Genomic DNA, 24729 nt, shown 5'->3' on the forward strand with positions numbered 1-24729 from the left:
GATGGTTTATATAACTTTTTCTAATTGACCATCTTTTTGACCAAAATATTAACCAGAGAAAAAACTAAATACACTTTTCACTACATCTTGACTACAAGAAACTGGCAAACTGCTTGTGAAAACAGTAAAGGTGTCAACATATAGAAAAGGCACCAAAAATATGGAAATCATTCCCAAACAATCAGTAAAGATTTCCCTTCTCACCAATGTATTGTTGGCAAAGAAGTGTGTTGGTGTTTTTCACAGTAAGGATTGTCAAAGTTGAATTGAAAAAGAGTCTGTTGTGTGACCTTGGTCCATTGCATGAGCATAATTGTTAAGATTTTTGTATGTCTGCACTGTCTCCAGATCATTAAGTTCCAGTTTGAAAATTTCCACACCTTTGGAACTAATTTATATTGCTAATTTGTAGTTGCTGCTACTTCAAAAGTGTTGTCCTAGATTTTTTCTTCCTTGGCCATCATCATGGCATATGCCAATTCTTGGTGACAGTCCAATCCATGTAGCTCAGCTCTGTTCCCTTCACATACTGCATGTTTCTGTGCTGTTCTTTCAAAAGCATTACATAAAATGAGTTGATAGAAAGACATATGATAATAAGCATACTTGCCTCAGGCTTCATGGTTGTAAAATGTCATGCTTACACAGAGACCATTGTTTATTGGAAGTCAGCAGTCTCAATAACCCATTATAGCTTTGTTTACTCAAGGGCACACAATAAGCCCTAGTTTCAACTCACAGCCAAACCCTCCTTTGCTGAAACACACAGTACCCCATCTCACACCCAGGCTGCCATTTACTTCACGGGCTTTATTTCGGCAGATATTTTTCATAATATAAAGTTGCCAGCCCAAAACCAAAACCATAACCATAACCATTTTGTGACTCAAGGACACAATTATTTCATTACTTTGGTCTTCAGTTAAGTAGCCTTGAAGTACCATGTTTCTATTGCTGTGAGTCAAGAGAGCACAAGTGCTGTGCTCTGCAGTGCTGAGTGACAGTGAGATGCTGGAATAGCTGCATTCTCAGAACTGTCCTTGCAACACCACACACCGAAGGACAAGAGGATCTCAGAAGTGTTTGTGGGAGAAATGAATTGTGTGAAATAATTTTGGTAAGAACTTGTGCACAGGATATTGTCATATATGGGAGAGGAGAGGAAGGAAAAAGAGAAATCAAGCCATCAGATTCCTTTGTTTCTTCACGCTTCCTATTTGTAGCATAAGACACAGCCAGCAGTAAAAAAGACAGGTGAGAAAAAGTGCACTTTTATACTGCCTTACATTCCATGAGTTCCAGTCCATGCATGGGACTGACTCTCCCCTGCTTGTTTGGGTAATTCTTTCAGTCAAGTCAGAATTCAGCTAGAATTGCAACAGTTTTGGTGGAAAACATTTTGTGTCATTCACATAACTGTAACATACATTTTTGGCACTCCAACATCTATTTCCAGGAACTGTAAAGAGGCATGTGGCAATTAAAATATTAGCAGAATTATGTGAACTTTGTGAACCTCAGATGATGTTTAGTGTGGATTCAGACCAAGTTTTGGGCACAGGTACTAAGTATTCTTATTTAGTAAGGACTATAATAGGGACATTGACTGGAGATGGTTCTTGTTTGCAGTATGCTAGGTGTAAATATTAAATAAATATCATTCAGGTTATGAATTTTGGCAGCCTTGATCATGGCTTACATTTGAAGGCAATTTGTAGTTTCTTCATTTTCATAACTACATTTTAATTCTGTTAACTACTAGAGAAATTATTTAGTTTGTTAGGTTTTTTTTCCTTTTAATTTTATTAAGCTGCAAAAAGAATTCATTTCCTGCCCTTTAAGAAAATTGGAAAATCATGTTAAAAAACCTGTTCTCATACTCAGCTGGATTCTGTAATGAGAGAACTGTTATGGGACTGCTCATGGTGCTTCTTGAGGATATGACAGCTGCTCACTTAAATCATGGATGACCTCTTTCTTAGGGGTGCTTCGCAATTATGTTTTAGGAGCACATTTGCCTGCAGTTGTGTTTTCACGTCTTTTCCGGTTTTGGCAAGCCTCTCAGTTTCTTGCTTCTCTTTCGTATCTCTAGTACAAGTTTTCCTTCTTAGTGGCCTCTTTTCAGTGTTGAGCATAACAGAGTATCTTGTAAAGTTTTTGCCATTTTCAAGCAAAATGGAACTAAGCAGGTAGTAGGAAGCCCTGTGCCAAAGCGATTTCACAGGGCAGTAGTGAGTGGCACAGTGACCGTCTTTCCTTGTAGCCCACTGGGCATGCACCAATATATTCCTCTTGCACAGTCTGCGTCTTTCAGCATGTTCTCTCCTTATTTTCTAAGAAAGACTGTTATTTGCCCCATTTCTTCCTGCCCAGCTTCTGACCTCTTTTTCCTGACCATGACTGAAGCTAACCACATTTAGTGATGCAGTAATTTGCCTACAGTCTTCTTTTATTAGAAACCGTGGTCTTGGTTCCTCTGTTTTCTGCCATTTCTGTCTTTCTTTCCCACACTTTGTCTTTTTTACTTGTGTTCTTACTAGAAGTTTCAGGTAATACTGGGGTTTCTGTGCAGTGTTTTGGATCTTCAAATACTCAGTTGGAGTGGGACCCTTCCCACTGAACTTCAAATTTAATGCCCATTTTGTAATGCTATTGAGTTTGGCTTTGTGCACATAGATAAACATAGCAAGCAGATGTATAGGACAGAAGAAACCCAGAAAGAGATAAGCAAATGAAGTAACTCATTCCATTGCAGAAAATAGAAGTATATATTCCTTTATTTTCCTATTTTGAGATATTTCCATTTAATTCCTTCCTTTGAATGTTTTAAATTATTTGGATTCCATGTCAGGGAATCCCAAATTATAGGATAGAAACCACTAATGGAACTTAAAGATTATTCAGCTTTATTCCACGAACATGTATAGCTGAGAAGTGTTCTTTTGTTACCACCAAGACCAATTATATTAAATGACAAAGTAGTTGAGCAAGGTATTAGTATACAAATAAACAGCTTCAACAGGCTGGCCAATCAAAAAAGCTCTAATACAGTGTTTCCAAGCTATTGGAGGAGCTGTTCCTCTTTATGAATGGGTACGTACTACCAAATAAAACCAAAAGCCAAGGCAACATAGTATCCCAACAATGATGGAGTCCAGAGCAGCTGCCTGCAGAAGAACAGGGCAAGAGAGGACTTGCTTCTTGCCACAGAGTGCTCTATCAAACCCCAGCAGTTTACAGTCCAAGAGCTTTCCGTAGCTTTTTATTCCCATGACTTGCCACTGCCAGCTAAATGGCCAGACCTTACTGTGGCAGATTTAGATACAGAATATGGAGCTGAATTTAACTACCCATGCCGTAGAGCTGATAGAACGGCTCATGGGAACACTTACTTCAGTGCAAAGACGGCTGGCATAGGCAGACCTCCCAGTGAAAACTCTCCTGGGCACATGCCATGGTACTCAGTACTGTATTCTCTTTCCTGCATGAGGAAAAGGCATTTTGGAAAACTCTAGCTGACTGGCCTTATGTGGTCTCATTGAAACCAGCCATAAATCCTTTGACTTATGTCATGTCTCTGCATAGTCTTCCATCAGCTCATCTGAGTATGAAATTCTGTCAGAACTTGTTGTTTCAACCATTTTTTCATAATTTAGTGTGTTTTGTAACTATGACTTATGTTCATCTTTGTTTCCCACTCATTCTTTAGGTCTCATGATCTGTTTGCTTCTAAAGATTTAAAATTATTTTGGACTTCTAATCCTGAGCATTAGTGGGTAAAGTCCTTTTCAAATATTAGTACAAACTTATTCAGCCCCCCTTGCTGGCCATGACTTGACAGCCCATTTCAGTACCACATGTGGATGGATTAATGACGTGTGTGAATTAACAGGACTTTAATGTTGGCTCTTTTTTAGAAATCAGGTTAAGAATATTCAACCAGGATGAGTAAAAATATAGGTCCTACAAAATCACTCAGCTTTTTAAAAATACCTTGGACAATGGTGCTATATTTTCAAGAGACTTTGCAGTTTAATGTAAGTTGTGTCATTTTGAATTCAAAGAGAAAGATGTCTGCATGTTAGTGCAGCTGCTTTTCCTAAATATGGAAATTTGAAGGATCTAAGGTGAAGGTGTCTACAGCTCTTCTCTCCACAAGCCCATTAGTTATCTTACACTGGCTTTAGCAAGAACAGCTTTAAAATAATACTTGTGAACACAGAAATAAAGGGTAGCTGTTACTACAGGTAGCAGAGCCTTTGGATATTTTGTCAAGCTTTATGCCTTGCCTGTGGTATTACCCAAAGCTGGACAATCTAAAGGGTATCAGGAATGGTTATGGGGTGTTTGTGAAGGGCTGGGATCAGAGTTAGGGAGCACCTCGGTCCAGTACTGATAGACATCTCAATATTAAATGGAAAGGACGTCATCATACTCCCTCTGTCCCTGTCAACTTTGTGTTTCTAATTTTACATGGTATTTTTACATTCTCTTTTTTTCCCCCTATAATTATTGCATTCCCTGTCTTCTGCCTTCCATGCTATTAGCCTTGGATATGCCAGGAAAATTCTGGTGATATCTGAATATGAGTCAGAACCTATTCAGAAACACAGCTTATGTACCATATTGATAGCCTTGGGCTTTTGCTGAGTTCTTACTACCCATTGTATAGAACCGTTTTTAAAGCACAGCGTTGCTTTAAACAAATATTAGATCTAAAATCTGTACCACCATTCTTACTGAAGGGCAGATAAGAGGTTTGCTCATTTCCTAATGAAAATTCCTTTTTACTGGTTGACTTGATGATTTGAAAATGAAAATAGTTGAAAATAGCAACAGTGTAGATAATTATGCAGTTTGAGTTCAGGAGCAGGTTCTCAGCATTAGACAGAGCATTGTTTAAATGCTATGGATGACGATGGTTAAGGCAAATAATTGATATCCTCTTTAGAGTGATACATCTGTAGCCCAACATTCTCCTAGGATACAGTCAGGTGCATACTAATGAGGAATTACTAATAGTTGGTGGGGGTTTTGAGTGTCTGGAGCTGTGAAGGCAGGCCTAGATACAGAAAATAATCCTTTGAGCAGTCCCCAACTGTTCTGAAGCATCAGACAAGTTTGATTTTACATAAACTGAAATTTTCCTGGAAGACACTGGGTACCTGTTAATAAATTTTTCATCACTTTGATGGATGGTCAGATTCTGAGCCTTCTTTTCTTGTTTGGCATTTGTGTAATACTCAACCTTTCCTCTTTACTTGGCATCCAATCTTTTGCACATAGACACATACAGAAAAATGAACATACCTTTATATCCATATTTGTTAACACTAGGAATGGATATTTTTAATGGATATTTAAAATCTTTACCACACATTCTAAGATTACAAGATGACTTCGCATACAGTTAACTACTTTTTGGAATTTCCAAATTTTAAATAAATAAAGGTTCTTTCAACAATGTGTCATTGCTCTTGTTCTGCATGTGTATAGAACAAACCCAATGGTAAACATAAGGTCATAAATTTAAAGGTAAATCTAGTGCTGAACAACATCAAGGTCTTCTACCCTAAAAACGTGGAAGAACACTGTAGGAGCTCCGAGACCCAAAGTGACACTCAAAAATTTGCCATTGAAGACTATGATCATGTTTCAAATAGAAATTTCACTGTAAAAAGATAAGTGCAATGTGTTTTTTTAGAACAGCATAATTAGAAAGAGCTCTAAAGCTGTTTTAAACTCATTCCAAATGTCTTCTGGATGCCCTTGAGTAAAAGAGCAGAAAATGGATAGGAATTCACATATTGGAGAAAAATAATGAAAACAACAGATGAATCCATGGCCTAGTCGATAATTTAGTCTAGCATATCAGAAGCTGCCTTTCGTTCTTTGCATGCAGTCTCTAAGCCTTCAATTTTTCTGATGCCTAGGAGAAATGGGGGGTCATTCTGTGCCCTCAGAATGGGCAACTCAAAGGAAAATTAGTACTTGTTTTGCAGAGGCCACAAATGAAAAATTTGCAAAATATTCATTGGGGTTCAACCTGGGCAACAACATGTGAGAAAGAAATGTAAACAGCCTTGAAAAGATCTCTGGTGCTGAATTCACATTTTAATTAACTCTGCAGAACAATAGTGACTAAAAAAAAAGTACTACGTTGTACTACCTCTTAAAATGCTCTTGTTATTTTTTGAAAGGATGCCATTTTACTGGTGGGATTAAAATTCCACAAATGCCCAAAGCTTCCCTAGATTCTTATCCCAGAAGCAAGGAGCCTGTGCTCAAAGCACTTGGAGCAAAGACCACTATTCCACCATACCTTGAATGATGTCTCTGTGGCCAGGGATGTTAGAATTCATAACACAGCCCTTGAAGGATGTCTGTCAGAAGTCTAGAGTACCTTCATAGTCAAAAGAAGGAAAAAGACATTTCTAAAACATGATTTCTTTCATCCCAAAGTAGATAGGTCAGATTAATCATTCCCTGCGAGTACCTATTTATCTCAGTTTTGGCTCATAAAAGAGACATCTGAATCATAGATACTGAAGCTTTTGTGAGATCAGTCTCACACAGGCTGTCTTAGCATGTCACATAGCCTCAAAACACTTGTAAATATATTCAAGACAAGTTTTAGGATAACAGCACTGAAGTCAAAGATATTCTGAGATGCTAAGTTAATAAAGTTATTAACAGTCTTATGAATGCAATTAATTAATTATTACTTTGAAATTAGTAGCCTGAATATATCTATAATTCATTATTAGCTTAAAACATATTAATTGGAAGGTCAAGATTCCTATTTTCAGTTACTTTCTCATATGAAAACACTGGGAGATGAGGAAAATTAACTGTATTTTTTGGTGTTGATGTTAGTGAAATTGGAAACTGAACAATGGAGAAGTAGAGAAAAATGACACCTCAGCTTTCATAATTCTTTTCTCTGAGTTTGAATTCATTGTCATGTGGTAAAGATATTTAGAAGTGTTAAGACAATGAAAGAGAAAAGTAAAAAGGAGAAAAACTGAGAGGGTTTTTTCCATTTATATCTGTAATGTCTATTTTTGCAGGTAAAATTACTATGACTGTTCTTTGGAATTCTTGCTGTACAAAGTGCATAAATTTAGCCTGTACCTTTGACAGGTACCTCACCAACCTTTTAAATTTTGATTCTGGGATTTATTCTTTTCTTTTTGAACCACCATATTGACAAGAAAAGGCAAATCCAAGCTGCAAAAATAAGCTAGAATGCCTTGTCCAAGTAGTCTTTTCACTAAACTGAAACAAAAATGACACCACTCCCTGCTCCCAAACCATCATGAATTACAGCCACAAGTATGACTTTCTTGACTCACCTTGGCTTGATTTCAGATACTTCATATTTCCTTAGGCTTTTTATAGTTTGATTTCCTTACTGCTGTCAAGAAAGAGAGAAAAAGAATCATGTTTCCAAATAAATTCTTTTCTGGATTCTGTAATGTGAGATTTGTAATAAATTACATAAACAGATACTCAATGAATACTTTGTCCACAGATTTTTGACCTGAACCACTGACAATACTTTTTTCTCTTGATCTTTCTGCTTAAAAAATATTGAACTTTTAGTTCCACAGAATGGCACATGTCCTATAACTCTTGTAGTAACAGAGAATAGTTTATTGTTTGGTTTGGGACCTCAAGATTTCATTGGGATTTCCAGTTCTGGGAGGACCCAAGCTGTGTCTTGCCCCTTGTGCCATGCCTGCAGTGCTGTCATGCCACCCGTGGTGCAGGTAGCAAGGCCAGGGCACAATCCATGAGGGAGCTGCCTGCACAGCCCTGCTCACCACGTGGGAGTTTGGACTGGCCAGTGGTTGGGATCATGAGGACATTAGAGTTGTGGTGTAGTGCACATCTCACCCATAGTCTAGATATTGCCTAATCCTATGGGATATTTTACTTTAGGTGTGTAGGTGATGTTTTGAATTGCACTGTAGGTGTCTGCATAGAGGATGCAGAGCCACAGAAGGTGCTCTTCTTTTGTGTGAGATGGTGGTTGCCCAGGGCTGTATTTCAGCTGTGCAGTATGAACAGATATCAGGCTACAATGAATTTCATATCTCTCAGAGATTTTTTTGGTTATGAAATGATATATCAGAGACTGGTTAGTAAAATTAGTGGACTGTAAATCCCACAATATAAATTACTCATGGGAAATGATTTAAAAGATATAGTTGGAAACAGCAGTATTTCGTCTGAGGTAATTGCATTAGTTCATAATAAAAGAAAGATTTGTGACCCTTATTGATTTTTTTCCTCTTTGAAAATAATGGCTATGGAACAGAAGGAGAGAGGGGGAGGGAGAAGAAGACTGCTTCTTATAAGAAAATTTGCTTTCGTTGAAAAAAAAAAAGTCAAGAATCTTTTCTTCCTCTTCTTGTCCTATACATAAAAGATTTTAAATTCATTTGGTTGAAGAACAAGAACTTTTAAGCAGTACCTTGATTTTTTTTTTTTTTTTAGTAGCACACTTTCTGAGGGCACGTTCATCAGCTATATTGTCCAATCTGCTTAAGCCATCTTTGGCCAAACGATTTGATTTCACTAGTTATCTAGAAACATGGAACTTCTTTCTGGAATTGATTTTCTCCACTGGATCCGTTGAGGTCACTTTTTCCTGTATCAGAGATCAGAAAATGTTGGAGAGAAACCAGGAATGTCCCTCTAAAACATAATATCTGCAAAAATGATGGTGAAAAATTGTGGTTTAACTCTGACTATTTTAAAGAAAGATTTCTTTAATCCAGAGTTGTGACGTTGGTGTTCTGTAGCATTTTAATAACTGATGTTTACTAATTATTCTTTCAGGACTGCTTCCTTGTAGATTCTGCAAATAAGAACAAGAAATTAAAAACAATTAATATACCCTTAAAATGATCCTGATTTTGTGCACTGAAACAATTTCTTTGATCCTCAAAAGTAAAAGAAATATCACTTAGTTACTTCTACCTCATTTTGTAGAGAACATAATTTAATCCTTCATTAAACAGGAACCTCTGCTGGAGCAGGAAACATCTACTGAAGCCAAGAAATAGATAATAATAAATATGTTTACATTGGTCGTGATGAATGAGTACAATCCACCAATATATGCTCGTTTGCTGCACGTGGCTTGTAGGCAGCCAGAGGCTGTGTATGGTGATGCTCTCACCCAGCACTTCCCAGGACCTGCAGGCAGAGTTGGCTGAAGGAGCACCCTCACCCCTTTGTGGAAAGCTGGGGAGAACCTGTGGTACAGGCACTCACTCTGTCACAACACTCCTGTTTGAATGTACTGTGCCTTCATTAAGGCTCTTAAACATCAAAATCAGGTTTGAATATTACAGCCTCAGATCACTTACCCATCTATTCTCTACTTCTGTAGTTGCCTCTCAGGCTTCTAAGGTTCCCTGACAGCTAAAATTCTGTTTTCTATTGCTGTAGAATCTTTCAGCGTTTATCTTCCATTCAAACTTGAAGGGAATCCAGCAGCATGGCACTTCTCAATGTGAATCCCTTCAAGGTTGTAATCTGCTAGCTATCCTCACGACATGTCCAAAGTAGATCAACAAGATGTAACTCTTCATAAAAGGTAGTTGCAACAACTTATCACTACAAATTACTTCTAACCCTACAGCTTAGTGGCAAGGGCACTTTCCCAGGATGTTTAGGGCTCCAGGGCTGGACATCTGCTCAGCCTAACAAGTTCAAAGGCACAATTCGTGCTTCTGAAGTGGTGGTTTTTACTGTCAGTGGTGGCCTTTTGGATAAGGCAAGCACTCCATATCTCCCTCTGAGCACATTACAGCCAAGACTCCAGAAGAAGATAAGCAAACAATATAGAGAAGCTAAATCTGCATCTTGGATATTGAGCTGATTGTTTTTAACTGAGGTAGCTTGCATTGTGATCCTCACATTTTAAACTCAGCAGTCATTCCTGGGATCAAAATCTAATACCTAGTCAGAACTACAGGCATTAGTCAGGTCAATTTAGCACATAAGCTTTTGTTCTATCTCGTTTTATCCCCCTATCCTCTTCCAGCCTTAGGACCTCAGAGACCAGATTTAAAAATGTAGTGACGCCTTTTCACAATGCACTTTTACAATGCTGTTTTCTGTATTTGTGGTGGAAAAATGCTTAAGGAATGGAAGAACAATAATATTTTTAGAGTGGAGAAAACAGTTGATGAAATCTGAATGGTGTAGAAATAGAAACTCAGCTTGACTGCAAGCAGAATTAAGTGGATGAAGCCAGGAGGTGGAAAAGCTGTGCTCCTCATCACAACTCTGCCACAAAAGTCCTGACAGAAGAAAATGTTGACAGCTGCAATTTGTTAGAGCTGAGGCTTTTTTCTGAGAGCAGCTCTGGTATTTTCTAAATGTAAGAATTGTATGTTTTGGTTTGGGATTTTTAAAATCAGAGAGTTATTGATAGGCTCATACAATATCACAAGTGGTATCTTGACACTGAAACAACTGCTGAACAATGAATCTAAACTCATCGTCTTGGACCATTCCTTGACCTTAATTATCTATTTATTCACTCACTGCATAATTAAGATTGATTTATGTAAGAAATATGTCATCCATTTCCCCTGAACCCAGAAAAAACATATAACTAGCATATTTACATGAATCCCTTAGATTAGCTAATGATCCCATATACCACATATTTATCTTTTTTCAGACACATCAGTTTTACTATCACTTTTGAGTAGAATTTGTACTTTTGAGGTTTAGAGGGATTGAGGCAATTTGTGAAATGACATCATCTCAACCCTGATGGGCCAGTGGAGACAGACATTTTAAACTAATACTGTTTAAAAGCAGAGCAGTAAAATAGTAAGAACATTTGTCAGGTCAAAGGTTCATAAAAATAAATAGAGTGCTCTGCAGACACAAATGACTGGATAATATATGAAGACTGTGATTTATAAAAATATGAACTGCAAGTATTTTCTTTCATTTATTGAACTTCTGCTGAAAATCCTAGAATTATTTACATTTTATAACCCTGTGGTGTATTGAGGACATTTTACCTATTTTCCTTATTGTCACAAATGTCATGTCTTACAGAATCCTTCATCTGCAGAATGTCATCTGTCTTGTTTCCCACAATCACATTTGTCTGTGCTAGATTGCCCCCACTGAATCACTCCCCCCTCCTTCTTTTAAACAAGTGCCATAAACAACCTTCTTCGGCTGAGACACGAACACATATTGACAATGGAGGAACTTTTATACTAAGTAACCCCTAAAACTAATTTTTTCCTTTAGCTAATGCTAAATAGGTGACTTCAGCCATGCAGACCCTCAAGTTTGATTGTCCAAAGCAGTTACAGGCTTGAGCTCTTACATTTCTCATACATCTATGTATACTCTTGTAGAGTGGCACCAAGATTAATCTAAATAAATTTGTGAGGCTTTTGAGGGAGACTTGATTTTGATTGAATTGCTGGTTTCTCCTGTTAAACAAGGTCTCCTTTTTTAGCAGCTGGCTAAAATGCTCTCAGGTGAAATCCTTCAAGAATCCTGTAGCTTATACATAATAAGATTTAATTATTTTACAACTTATCTCTTTCACATTAGTGGTCCCCTGCATTGCTACATCCAAAAGAGGCAATCCAAGTGCTGAATTATGAAAAATAATTCCAGTGTAGGAATATGAGTAATAACACACAAGGTCAAAGAATAGGCAAGAGTAATTTGTGACAACTAAATTGCTTGATGTAATACTTTGGCTTGATAGTCTTTAAAAGGAGGCCTTACATAAGTCAGAGGTCTTTGGAGTAATATGCAAATCAAAATCCTACCACTCTCCTAAATCCTTTTAATCCAGTTGTTAATCTCAATAATGACCTAGTTTTTGGAACCTTTAGTGTGTTCAGCTACTTAATCACATCACCTAGTTTGCCCTTTGCAAACTTTTAGAGGAGAAATAAATAGCCTCATGCTAAAATGTAACTGAAACCCTCCTGAACAAGTGCAGTTTTATAGCAGAAAATCTCATAGCACTTGCTGAAGTTTCATGTAGCCTCTCTGTTTAACAATAACTTAGATTTTTAGAGCTTTGCATAATACAAAGGAAGAAAGAGATGGATACCAAATTCCTATACTTAGCTGGCAATTGTTAGACAAGCATCAAAGTGAATAATGAGCAGCCATTACATAGTATGAATCTTTTTTCTCCGGTTGCTGTGCATTGTGTGATCACTGTCCTACCAGGCTTTCTGTAAAAATAAATAATGGAGAAAACTACTGGATTCATGTGAGTTTTGAAATTGCAGAAGAAGAGAATTATCAGCTGTGAAAACATGACACAACGGTAGCTCAGTTTTACGTATTGCTCTTATAGAACGTAAGAACTGGTTTTAGATTTAGTGAAGACACTTAAATAATGTCAGAATTCCTCAAAAAAGGAAGGCACAGATCAGCTAAACCACAGCATATACAACACTCAAATATTCTCTAATACCAAGCATAGTGAAGCCTGAAGTTCACTTACAGCAATTGATTGGCTGGCAAATAGGCTCTATACTTTGTGCCTGGAGAAGCATGTCAGAAGAGTTTTACACAACAGGATGATGCACTTTGTGTGTAATTCAACCAATGAGATAATCACGTACCTTCCTGATTGTCAAGTATCTGTCAAACATAATAAGCAGGCTTTCAGATGATCTTGTAGAACAGCGGGTGGATTTTTTTTATTTTATTCTATTTTATTTCAATTTATTTTACTTCACTTTTGAAAGTTCTTATACCAGTCATATTTTAAAAAGCCCTAACTCTTTTATCTCTGATCTTTGATAGCCGTCCTGCACTAGAATTGGAGTTAAATGGTGTTTTTAGCTGTTATGTCTCAGAGAGAATACCAAAGAGTAAGACAAGAACTGAACTCTCCTGAGGTGTGTATAAAACCAGACAGTAATATATGTATTCTCTGTAAGGAGTCACAAAGGCTAAAAGCATACGCTAGTTCTCTGAGGCCTAAAAGACCATGACAGATACAAGGCATGCTCTAGTAACTACATACAAGAACTCTGAATTAAGTTTATCATTATTGTGAGTTTCATTTTTTATTACTCTTCAATATTTGTGAAATAACAGAGAAATAGAGAATGGTTGAGGTTGGCATGAACCTCTGCAGATCATCTAATGTAAAGTCCTTCCTCAATGCAGGATCAGCTTCAGCAGGTTCAGCATGACTTAACTTGTGTCCTGTTGGGGTTTGAATATCTCCTAGGATGAAGACTCCACAGCCTCACTGGGCAACTTGGTTCAGTGTTTGATCACTCACACAATAATAAATATTTGTTTTGTGTTTAAGTGGAATTTCCTATATTTGTATTTGTGCCCATCACCTGTCATCATGTCACTGAGCACTGCTGAGAGGAGATTGTCTCCATCTTTTTTGCTTCTGCACATGAGGTATTTAGACACATGGATAAGATCCCCATCAGTTTCTCTTCTCCAGACTGAACAGCCTCAGGTCTCTCAGCCTCTCCTTGTCTATGAGATACTCCGTGTCTGAATATTTTCCTGATCCTTTGATGGACTAGGTTCAGTATGACTTTGTCTCCCTTTTACTGGGGAATCCAGAATTTGGCCTGGAACTCCAGCTATGTCTCACTAGGGGTGATTCTTATGATCTGATCATTGAAATTGTTAGACAGATGTCTCTGCCCAAATTAAGGTGCAAACAAGACCATATGCCAAATTCAATAGTATGGATTTTTTTTTAAAGTAAATGTGAGGGAGAGAGAGAGAGAGAAAGAAATGGGGAGAAGGGGGGAGGGGAAGAAAGAGAGCAACAGAGAGACAGATTAAGTAGAAAAATATCACCACTCCATGGATTCTGAAAGCATCCTGTTGGTCCTCTTCTTCTAGTGTTTATCAGTGGTGAGAGTCCGAGCCTTGTTGAAATGATGGTTGCAGTCTGGATCCATCAGGTGGTGGGGTAAGCCCATAAAACACAGAGTCCACTGGGTTTATATTACACTTAGGCTAGGTGGGAATGCTCGGTGCCTCCCCCGGGACGTGGAGTTTTACACTGGATGATGTAATACTGGATCACCAGATACCTCAGGAGAACTTGACACTTTCTAAGACAATTGCAGCTGCCTATTGTGTCAGCGAAGCTGAGACAACTGTGGCCCGTCAACAGGGATGAATACCTTCAGGGCTGTGTGTGAATGTCCCAGTAATTCTTTGACGGGGAGTTTTCACTCCCTGAGTCACTTGTGTAAGGACTTTCGCATGATAAAAGGCACTATCCCAGCTCACAGGATTTACCTCTTATCAACCTCTTCCTTTATCTTGTTCAACACCCAGCTGTAGCCTCCAGTGATGGGTGTGTACGCTCTCTACACCTCTGTGGTTGCTGCAAGTGGTCAATTGTTTGAGCCATTAACAGTCCAGTCTCACATAGTGAGTTGAGCAGAAAGATCATCTTCGTTGATCCATAGGTCTTCTTAATGCAGCCCAGGATACTGTTGGACATCTTTGCTGCAAGGGCACATTGCTGACTCATAGTCAGCTTGTTGTCCACCAGGACCCCAAGGTTCTTGTCCTGAAAACTGTTTTCCAGGCAGCTTGCCTCCAGCCTGTACTGATGCATGGGGTTATTCTTGCTGAGGTGCAGGACTTTGCATTTGCTTTTACTGAAATTCATCATGTTCTTGTCAGACCATTCCTTGTACCTGTTGAGGTCCTGAATAGCAGAATGCCCATCTGGTGCATCAGCTGCTCAGCAAACATGATGGACTACCTTCAGTCTCACTATGCAGATCATTAATGAAGAGCTTCAACTGTATTACCCCCTGTATCAAACCCTGAGGTGCATCACTGGTGACTGGCTTCCAGCTGGACCTTGTGCTGCTGACTACAACCTGTTGACCTTGGCAGCACTGCCGGTCCACTGTCCTCTTATCTGACCTGTACTAAAGCTTATAAGTAGTACCAATTGCTCTACCTTCCCATTCTTTTGAAGAAAAGACCAGCATGTACCAAGGGTAAAATTAGGCATACATATATAGATATATTTTTATGAAAAGAGTGCATACAGTCTCTTTACAGTTAGCATTCAAAACATTGCATGTGTTGTCCTTCATATAGCTGAAAATATCCTTTGTACTGAACTTATGTAGCTGTAAATTTAACTTGGTCCTGTAAGGCTCTGTGGATTTTCTCGGAGGCTGTACCTGTTTTACCTATACTACTTTATTTTGGCTTATATGTCAGAGTCTTCTTAATTTTTCTCAGCCATACATCACAACCATTTCATTAAAATACTACAATATTGACTCTCCTTTCCAATGCATGTTTTCCAAGCTTTATAATATTATAGTTCTGCACACATTCCTGTCTTAAAAGGATAGCACTCACAGATGACTCCTTTAAAATAACAATATAAGACAAAAAAATTGCTCTGGTAAATAACATAACATGCTGCTGACAAATCAATGCCACATACTACTGTTGTGTATCCCTGTGTGTACTGGCCCCCAACCATGAGAATCCATCAAAACAATTTTTATTTCCACTTATGATGTAGTAAGTCACCTTCAGATTTGACAGAGGCACTTTAAAATGAGGTTGAATGCTACTGTGTTAGATTGACCAAGATTCCCCAAATTTGATCTCATTTAAATCACTACACTTCTACCAGTATTTATGGAGTGCTTGGTTTTCCTAATTGTTTATCATAGAAGCAAAGGCCTGAAACAGACCTCATGTTCATTTTTGTCTTTCCCAACAGGTACACCTGCTGTCAAAAGTGGCTCAACAATGTCTTCGTCAGTTCTGAAGGACATTAGAGACAGAGGGTAATTTTGGTCCTTTTACGAGTATCTATTCAAACAATGGTAGCACAGGTTTCCCCACAGTGCAACAGGTTCTGTGTCTCCACACTGGTATTTGTGAATGGAGATGTCTCTGGCAGAAGAAGAAATGTCTGGTTACGGTGTAGTAAGTCTGCTGCTCATCAATAGCCTGAAGTCCAGTGTTACGTGATTTTAATGCAATCTACCAGATCAAGAAAACTGTGCTGGCTCATAATTGAGACAGATGCGACTCATACATGGAAAGAAAAGAAATGGAGGGAGAGAGAATCAATATTGGAAAATCTCATCTATAGCTGTCGTGTTAAAGCTCCAAAAATTGAGCCTTCTGTAACATGAAACATTAATCTGTATGATGTGCAGGGGTTGGGGAGATGAAAAGGGAATACTAGATAACAGAATGAAACCTCTTAACACTTTTATCAGGCCCAGCTTTCACTGAAAAACACATAAAAAATTGAAAAGGTAAACATAAAGATCTGCAGTCTTTCAATACATAAGGCCTTTGAGATATGCTTATATTGTTGTTATTTCACTTGATCAGCAAAATAATGATTGAGGGAAGCTGAAAAGATAAAACAGTTATCAAAAGGATCCCTATGAAAAGCCCAATATGAACATACTGGTGATTCCACCATCGTGAATAATATGCACACAACAGTTTACTTTTGATTGCATCAGTATTGTTTAGGTTTTATGTACAAAATTATGCTCTTTTAATCAGTATTCCTTTGTCCTCTGCATATCAGCTATAAATCACTGAATAATCATGACAAAGTTGGTTTTGTTTAAATGCCTATTATAATTCCATTTTGTGTCATATATACTCTAATCAAATAAATCCCACAGGAAGTTAGCCAAGGGACAGAGCTAAAGGGAATGACAGTAAATCCAGAACTTGTTTTTCTGACATGCAAAGTTTTAACCTTTGTGGGACATGTATTTAGTCTGTAAAGGAAAAGTGCAGCAAAAGAGAAGGCTGAGCTGTCTGAAGCACTTGGAGGCTGAAGGTACCTCCTCTGCTGCCTTCAGAATCCAGCATCAGCCCAGGGCATTGGTTTACACATTGTAGATAAGAAAGGACATGGCTCATTAGCTCTTAGAGGCCAGGTGGTGGGGTTGACAGCAGGTCTGTCAGCAGCCTGGCACTTATTGACTAAGCAATCGACATTGACCAGATTACAGTATAGCCCTGAAAGGAGGAGAACAGAGCACGCAGAAGAATGTGGGCAACTTTCAGAAAGGAAGAAGATGGAAGACAGAAATGGACTTCCTGTACTTTCTGCAAGTCAGGATGACTCGACAAAAGCTGTGTTTGCTACATTGCAGCCAGTCCTGATATGTGTATACATAAAAGTACCAATAGCAGGTTAACATGGGTATGGCCTGATGGCCTGATGTATGTGTACCAATAGCAGATTGACATGTATATGGCCTGATATATGAAGGCACCAATAGAAAGTTGACATGTGTGATGTGTGAATAGTATAAATGTTTGCAACCTGTTGCAATAAATTGATTGCAGTCTTCTTGCAATCCTGTCCCTGTTTTGAAAGAAGATTCAATGTCGCTCTGCCCATCCCAACTTTAACAGCGACAGCCAGGTGGTTTCACAGAAGTGAAAGAAATATTTTTGTAGTGTTATCTACAGATACCATTCCTCAGTTGCAACAACTGTGCTGCTGGAGGTGTCAAATTACAAACACGAATATATGCCCTGAGGTTGTCACAAGAGCACAAACTGGTCCTTTAGTTTACGAAGGCAGCACAGACCTGTAGCCAGCCATGACCTTGAAGGTGACTGAGGAAATCATCTCATGTGCCTAAGTGCCCATCAGCAAGAACACAAGCAGGACTGGGTTGCATTTTCCAAAAGACTTAAAGTACTCAGATAAAAATTTACCATAGTAAATTAAACTTCAGGTTAATAAGATCTTCGGAGGTTAAGGGTGTTTTTATTTTACTCAAAAATGTGTGTCAGTCACAGAGGTCAATGTAAAAATGCTGAAATATCACTGAGAATTCAGGCTGGATAGATCTTCAATATCCTGGAAAATATCCTGAGATAAGGATACTTGCTCAGGATTCCTGGGAGGTAGATGTTGCACCATATGAATGAAGTCTTGAGTCTTCATTGCACCAGGCACCATAAAACACACAAAAATATGTACCTGAAAGAAGTTTCCATGTGAGAGGCCATGGTGACTACTTGTCCCAGAAGTGATGGAGGACAAAAGGATATTTGGGATAAGATTTATTTCATTTGACTTCAGCCATCTACAGTGCAGATCCCATGTTTTAGTCACGTGGGAGGCTTTGCCTGCTCCACAGAGAAAGCTTGGAGCCTGAAAAATTGATGTACCTCTTCTGACCTCCCTGTACTGTCAGCTCACTGGTGTTTCTTGTGAACTGGCACTAGTCTCTTGGCAACATGTACTCTCCGTTCTTGAAATAAGTTATTTCACACAGGGCAGGGAATAAGACATGAATTAACATACCTTCTTGTGTACTCAAGCCAAGATATCTAGATATGGTCACTTAAAATGTCCCTGGTATTCACTTTCATTACATACCGCATATAAAAAACCAAAATTGATTTAAAAAATGAGCATTAACCAGGATGTAAGAAACTATTATGCTCAGGCATATATCCTAATATCTTTTTGTAAATAGAGTTGTCTGATTTTGTTTTGGCTGTTTTGTTGGTTTTTTTAATTCTAGCCCCAAATATGAAGAGGCATGAAAGCTAAAATAAATCTAGAATAAATGTACTTCAGGATATATGTAACATGAGAAGAGGCAATTCACTTGAATGTAATGGGATGCCTGGACAAATTGTAAATTCTCCAACGACAGAAAGAGCATCAGTGCCATTCTGAGCCTGACAATAATACAGCAAGAGCTGGAGAAGTGTTTCTATCCATGAGGTTATTAAACAAAAAAAAGTTTCAGGACATTTAAAGGAATTTAAATTTTTTTAATGAATCAGTAGATTCATTCAGGTCAGCTGTACAAAAGATGTTTCAACCTTTTAAGAAAAAATTCCAAGGTCATATTTTCACCAAACGCAACTTTTCAACTGCTCATCTTCTATCAAACTTTTTTCTTTTTTTTTTTAACCTCTCGGCTTTAATTTTGTCATCAAACAATGAGTAGTTTTCACAGCCGTGTTCCTATGCTGATGTGTGCTATCACAAACATATTTCTTTGGAAGTTTTAAAACAGCCCAGGCTTGCTTACCACTATCAGGCTCTATTCCAATATGTAGGGGGACAAAAAATATTAAGTATAGAACAAAATTACCAGTACTATAAAGTAGTATTTCTCAGTGTGTCAATGCTTTCTTTGACCTTTCTGGTGATGTTATGATGTCACAACTCTGTGGCTTTGGCCTATTTTCTGCGTAGTCTCCACTGGGCTAGACTTGATGGAAATAAACATCTTACATAACAGTCTGGCTGTGCATTCAGCTTTTTTCCCTTCTCTATTTTTTTTTCCTGAAGGAGATTTTCCCAGCATGAATTCTGTATGTACAATTAACATTTGCCAAATTTCATCTTTAAAATCTGTTAGGATTTTTAAAACGATTAAGAGACAGAGCTGATGTGTTTTATCACCCTTCCTCTGTAATCACACAGCCTTACACAGGGAAAGAGAGAAAGAGGCAGGTTAAAACTGCAGTAATTCCCTTGAAAGATGAATTAAAATAGAAGACTCTGAATGTAAGACTTTGTACTACTGGGGTTATTTAAGCCAAATCCTTTCAGTAAAGAGCAAAGATTAGGTACAGACTACACAGAGAGACATAAAAACATACCCTGACCTGATAGCAAAGAGAAGGATGAACAGTATTGTACATCAGAATCTTTAACTCTTTCTTTTCCTTTTTCCTATATTTATTTTGACTGAATGTGTAGCAGGTATGTATTGAACAGAAAATCTTCCTAAAGAATAAAGGATGAAATACACATACGGAAATATTATTAACCAAAATGAATACAGAAATAGGTGATACGTACCAAGAAAAAAATATGCTATGTTATGTACCATTACCCAACTTACTTATGCAAGTTTTTAAAACTAGGAAAGTTTGCAGAGAAAATTTTGGAAAGCTTTCAGAGTGTTTACTCTCAAAACTACAGTTGCAGGAGCTGCCATCAACTTTTGCTTTCAAAATCACTGAACAGTTTAAAAATAATGACAATTAAAACCCAGTATTTTTGATTTTCTTGTAGTTTGTCTTCTGTTTTTCCAGTCTTATAGCTTTAAGTCACCGCATTTTACTCCATAAAACACAGGTAGGAGAAAAAACTTAGTTAAAAGAAAATAAAGTAGCTGAAATTTATAGTAGTCATTGAGCACTTTGGGCATTGAGCACATAGGGATACTTTTTTTTTAAATTTATGGTACCAGTTCTTCTCTCTTGCACCAATTTCACGCCCCATATCTCTGTTGGTGCTAGTGGCATGACCTGATGAAGTAAACAGAAAGTAAATGATCAGGCCTGTAATTACCAAATCAGAAGTGTTAAACCCTCTGTATTAGAAAATAAATATTTGACATGTCACAGTGGAAATGAAGTAGCTCCTTTTCATTTTTAATGATTAAATACTACCTAAACCAGTGTCCTTTAATTAACCTAAACACTTGTGTGCTTGGAAGAATGGTTTGTACTACTACAGACCTGCATCTGCAGAAGCCGAGTGGAAGGCTCACCTCCATGAGTTTGGGAAGAACTCGTTTCCAGGTGCTGATGACACAATAAATGCAGGCAGACTTACTCTACTGGCCAATCCACTGAGTAAACAGACATGTAATCAGTTTACAGCACACAAGACAGGTTTTGGCAAGCATTGTTGAACTCACTACATCTGTCAGCAGGACATGTTATTATTTTTAATAGACTCTTAAATATTCACTTTTCTCTAGGAGTCACACCTCTTCAACTCAACAGTCTGCTTAAAGTTATGGGATTCTAGGAATAATTCTGTAACTGGTTTCATTTCTGCCTTACGAATGAAACAATTTAATCTACAGTCTTCATTATATCAGATAATTTAAATATTCTTTCTGAGACAAAAATCCACTACTTTCTGCTTTCTTTCTATCGTCTTTTATCACCGTAAATTACATTATTACATTGGAATCATTAGGAATGGTACCGCAAAGGGAATCTTTGCCCATATTCTAAATGCCTCCTGGTTTTTTGAGATGAAGCAAGGTGAAGAATTGGAAATGCAAATAAAATTTAAATTTTATGTTATCTAGCTTGCTTTCAAGTTATGTGAACTTTTATGCTCATAAAGCATGAAAACAATAATGTAAAAGTTTGTTTAATGGATGTTGGTTTTACTTAATTTATCCAATGTGTCTAATACTTATAAAGCCAGAACACTCTGGGTTGATTCTTAAGGTAATGTGTTTATTACATTGGATATAAGCCACATTGCAAATCCTAATGTTGCCAGAAAATGCCAGTCACGTGGATTGACAATGTATCAGTGAGCTTTGCAGTTGCTGGAGACATTTACTTCGTAATTCATGTTTAATTTTAAAGGAATAGCATTTAGTGAAGGGTCCCAAAACCAAGTAAAAATAAATTAAATCCAGGCAAGTAAAAGAACATTCACTGTCTATCAAAATAAACTGCCATGCACAAGAACCTTCCCAGAAAATCGATGTAGCAGAAAATCCTTCTGAAAGACAATTACCTGAAACGGAAGCTACTAATTGGTCTGCAAAGTAGGAAAAGGGGAAAAAAACACATACTAGTGGTGTTTATGTAACCACCACCCTGTTCAACCATATTCCCTCTCTTGCAAACCCTGATTTCAGTTCTACCTGTGAGCCTGACTTGTGCAATTAACTTCCCCTTGAGCTTGCATTCCTTGTAAGACTAATAAATAAAAGGTGACAAAGTGTTATGACTTGAGGACAGGACCACAATACTGGAAATATTTGAGGAAGAACTATCGGTGGAGGGGCACGGAACAGATTGCTGACAGGCCAGTTTGGTTGGCAAAATGTCGGTTTATTACAAGAAGAACACATTATATACTGCTGCTACACCCGGACGCATGATTCTTATTCACACAGCATTGGATACATAAGAGAAACATACTTTGTTGTCTGGTGTTAATTGGAGCATCGCAGGTGTCCATAAGAGGTGAAAAAACTTGTTTAGCTTTCTAAGATTCCTCCTTGACCTTGACAGGGAGCCTTCTTTGTTCTAACTTCAGAGCCTGTAGCCATGTTAGCTAGGCAGTTGTTTTTACTGTCTGCACACAGCCATGCCAAGGCAAGGCCTACAGAAATGCAAAGGAAATTGTTCACACACGATCTTTATTCTCCCAACAAAGAACAAGCAGCTCAATAAAAGATGATTATTGTCTCAGACTGCAGCTGACAAACATAGCTATGTCTTAAAGCAGAAAGTCAGCCTCCACCCATATGAGGTATATTAGAGTTAAAAATGCATTGGTTACAAGAGGTGAAAAAAATGGGCACACAATCATTTCTATCTGAAATGGAAGTGTAAGCTCTTATTAAAATAATTTGTGTAAATTTCTCATGTATGAATGGAAATCTCTTTATCTAAACTATCACAGTTTTACAAGGCTTCAATCAAGGTATAAATTCCCTTTGCAAAACCAAGTACAAGAGATCCACATACCGGATTACTGGACCATGTATACATAAGAAGCTCAGAAAACATGGAGAAACTGTAACAGTTAATTTCCCTTTAAAGAGGAAGTGTGATTTTTTTTATTCTCATAGCTAACCAAGAAAAGGGTTATTTACTTCATGAAAATAAGAAAAAGTGAAGCCTTAAATGTCTTAAAACATCACCTAAATTTAATATAATCGGAAGCCCAAAATATAAATTGAAAGAATCACAAAAGTGTTATATAAAAGTCTTCTATAAAAAAAATATCCCGTTCCTCCAGAAACAATAAAAATATCACAGAACCACAGACTCTCTTTGGGACATCTTCCACTAGTCCAAGTTGCTCAAAGCCCCATCCAACCTGGCATTTAACACTTTCGGGATTGGGGCATCCACAACTTCTCTGGACAACCTGTTCCAGTGTCTCACCACCATCACAGAAAAGAGTTTCTTCCTAATATCTAATCTAACCCTACCTGGTTTCAGTTAAAGGCATTCCCCCTTGTCCTGTCACTACATGCCCTTGTAAAAAGTCCCTTTTCAGCTTTCTTGTAGGCCCACTTCCGGTACTGAAGAGCTTGGATAAGGTCCCCTGGAGCCTTCTCTTTTCCAGGCTGAATCAGTTTGGTCTCAGAAATCATGGTCAGCCTCAGTCTATGGGTTAACCACTTTTTGAGATAATAGAACTATCATGTCAAAGATATCTTCCTGAGATAAGGTGTTCTTTCTCCAATGCTCACGTTTAAGACATCTTTAGTGGTTTGGCTGTTGGGCGAAAACTTTAATATTCTCAGTCATGGAGATTTTCTAAAAATTGCCAAAGAGATGAGAGAAGTGATATAAAAAAAGGCAAAAGGATAAGGATATAGCTTTGGTGCACAAAAATGCTTGTGGATACCACTTGAAATAGGGGGCATTGTAACTTTCAGATACAAACTTCCATAGATAATTTAGGAAAGTAAACCTTCCCTTTCATCTTGTCTATGTCCTTTTTATCATAATAATCAATGATAGAAAAAAAAATTGTCAGGCTTAGTAATGTTGAGTTTCTAACAAAATGAATAAACAAGTGCAATTTGTGATCTCTTTATGGCAAAGCAGGTTTTAAAGTTTGATCTGAAGCTTAGCCAAAGTAACAGAAAAAAGTAAGTGGAAACTGTATGCCCACATTATTATAAGCCAGATTTCCAGAAGAATTTATAAGCTTCATGGAATTCATAAGTCCTGGACATCCATGCCTTTTCCTTTTAGAACTGATACATACTGTGTATGATTTATGAGCAACACTGTTTAAAAATTGGATGCCAGTTGAATATGTTCCTTAAACCAATTGTATGTACATCTATAAAAATGACAGATACAAGATACAATGTCGAAACAGAAAGGATAAACCAACCAAAAGTATTAACAAGATTTAATGTGTCACCTCCCACTTCTTCAACTAGTGTTTAAGAGAGGAGGAAAACACTGAGGATCCAGGGATGGTCTCAGATCTCAAATTTTAGCAGCATTCACTTTCCTGTGACAGTATGCAGATTTGGAATATATAATCAGGAAGGGAAAACACAAAAACATCTGCTTGTAAAGTATCATACTTTAAGATGCTCCCAGATTAGCTATTACTTAGCTATTACTAAGTTATATAAATTCTGGTGTTATGTGAGGATTCTCAGTTAGATCTGTCACTGAAATGTGCAGACTCTGTCACACTCAATGGCTATGAGCAATGATTCAATAGTAAGAGTGCCCAGGCAAAATTTAGAAGGCTTTCCAGACCTAAAAATATCCTTCCTTATCTCATGCTGCCCAAAGTAATGAAGCATCACTCAGTCTTGCATCACCACCTGTGTCCTATGCTGTTCATACACCTGCCATTTCCAGGGCCTAAGAGGATTGCTCCAAACTGAAAGCTTTTGACTATTTTCTGTGGCACTTAAAACAGAGAAGTTATCCTCCTGTGAAAGCAGTGTTTTAGCAATTCCTACAGAACACCTTCTGCTGCTTCATCCCTTTTACATGGTGTGAAGAGGCCAGACTATCATGATGATCTCACAATAAATCTTTAACATTACTTTGAGCAACATTCTGATTTGTTTTGTATCCTGTTATTCACAACCTTCCTTCTTTTTTGTGCCCTGTATTCATACTCATCACACAAAGATATTAATGAGCAGGTAAAACAGATATCATCACTATTCTGAGCCA

Source organism: Chiroxiphia lanceolata, chromosome 5, assembly GCF_009829145.1.
Source record: "Chiroxiphia lanceolata isolate bChiLan1 chromosome 5, bChiLan1.pri, whole genome shotgun sequence".
In the NCBI taxonomy this organism is placed as follows: Eukaryota; Metazoa; Chordata; class Aves; order Passeriformes; family Pipridae; genus Chiroxiphia; species Chiroxiphia lanceolata.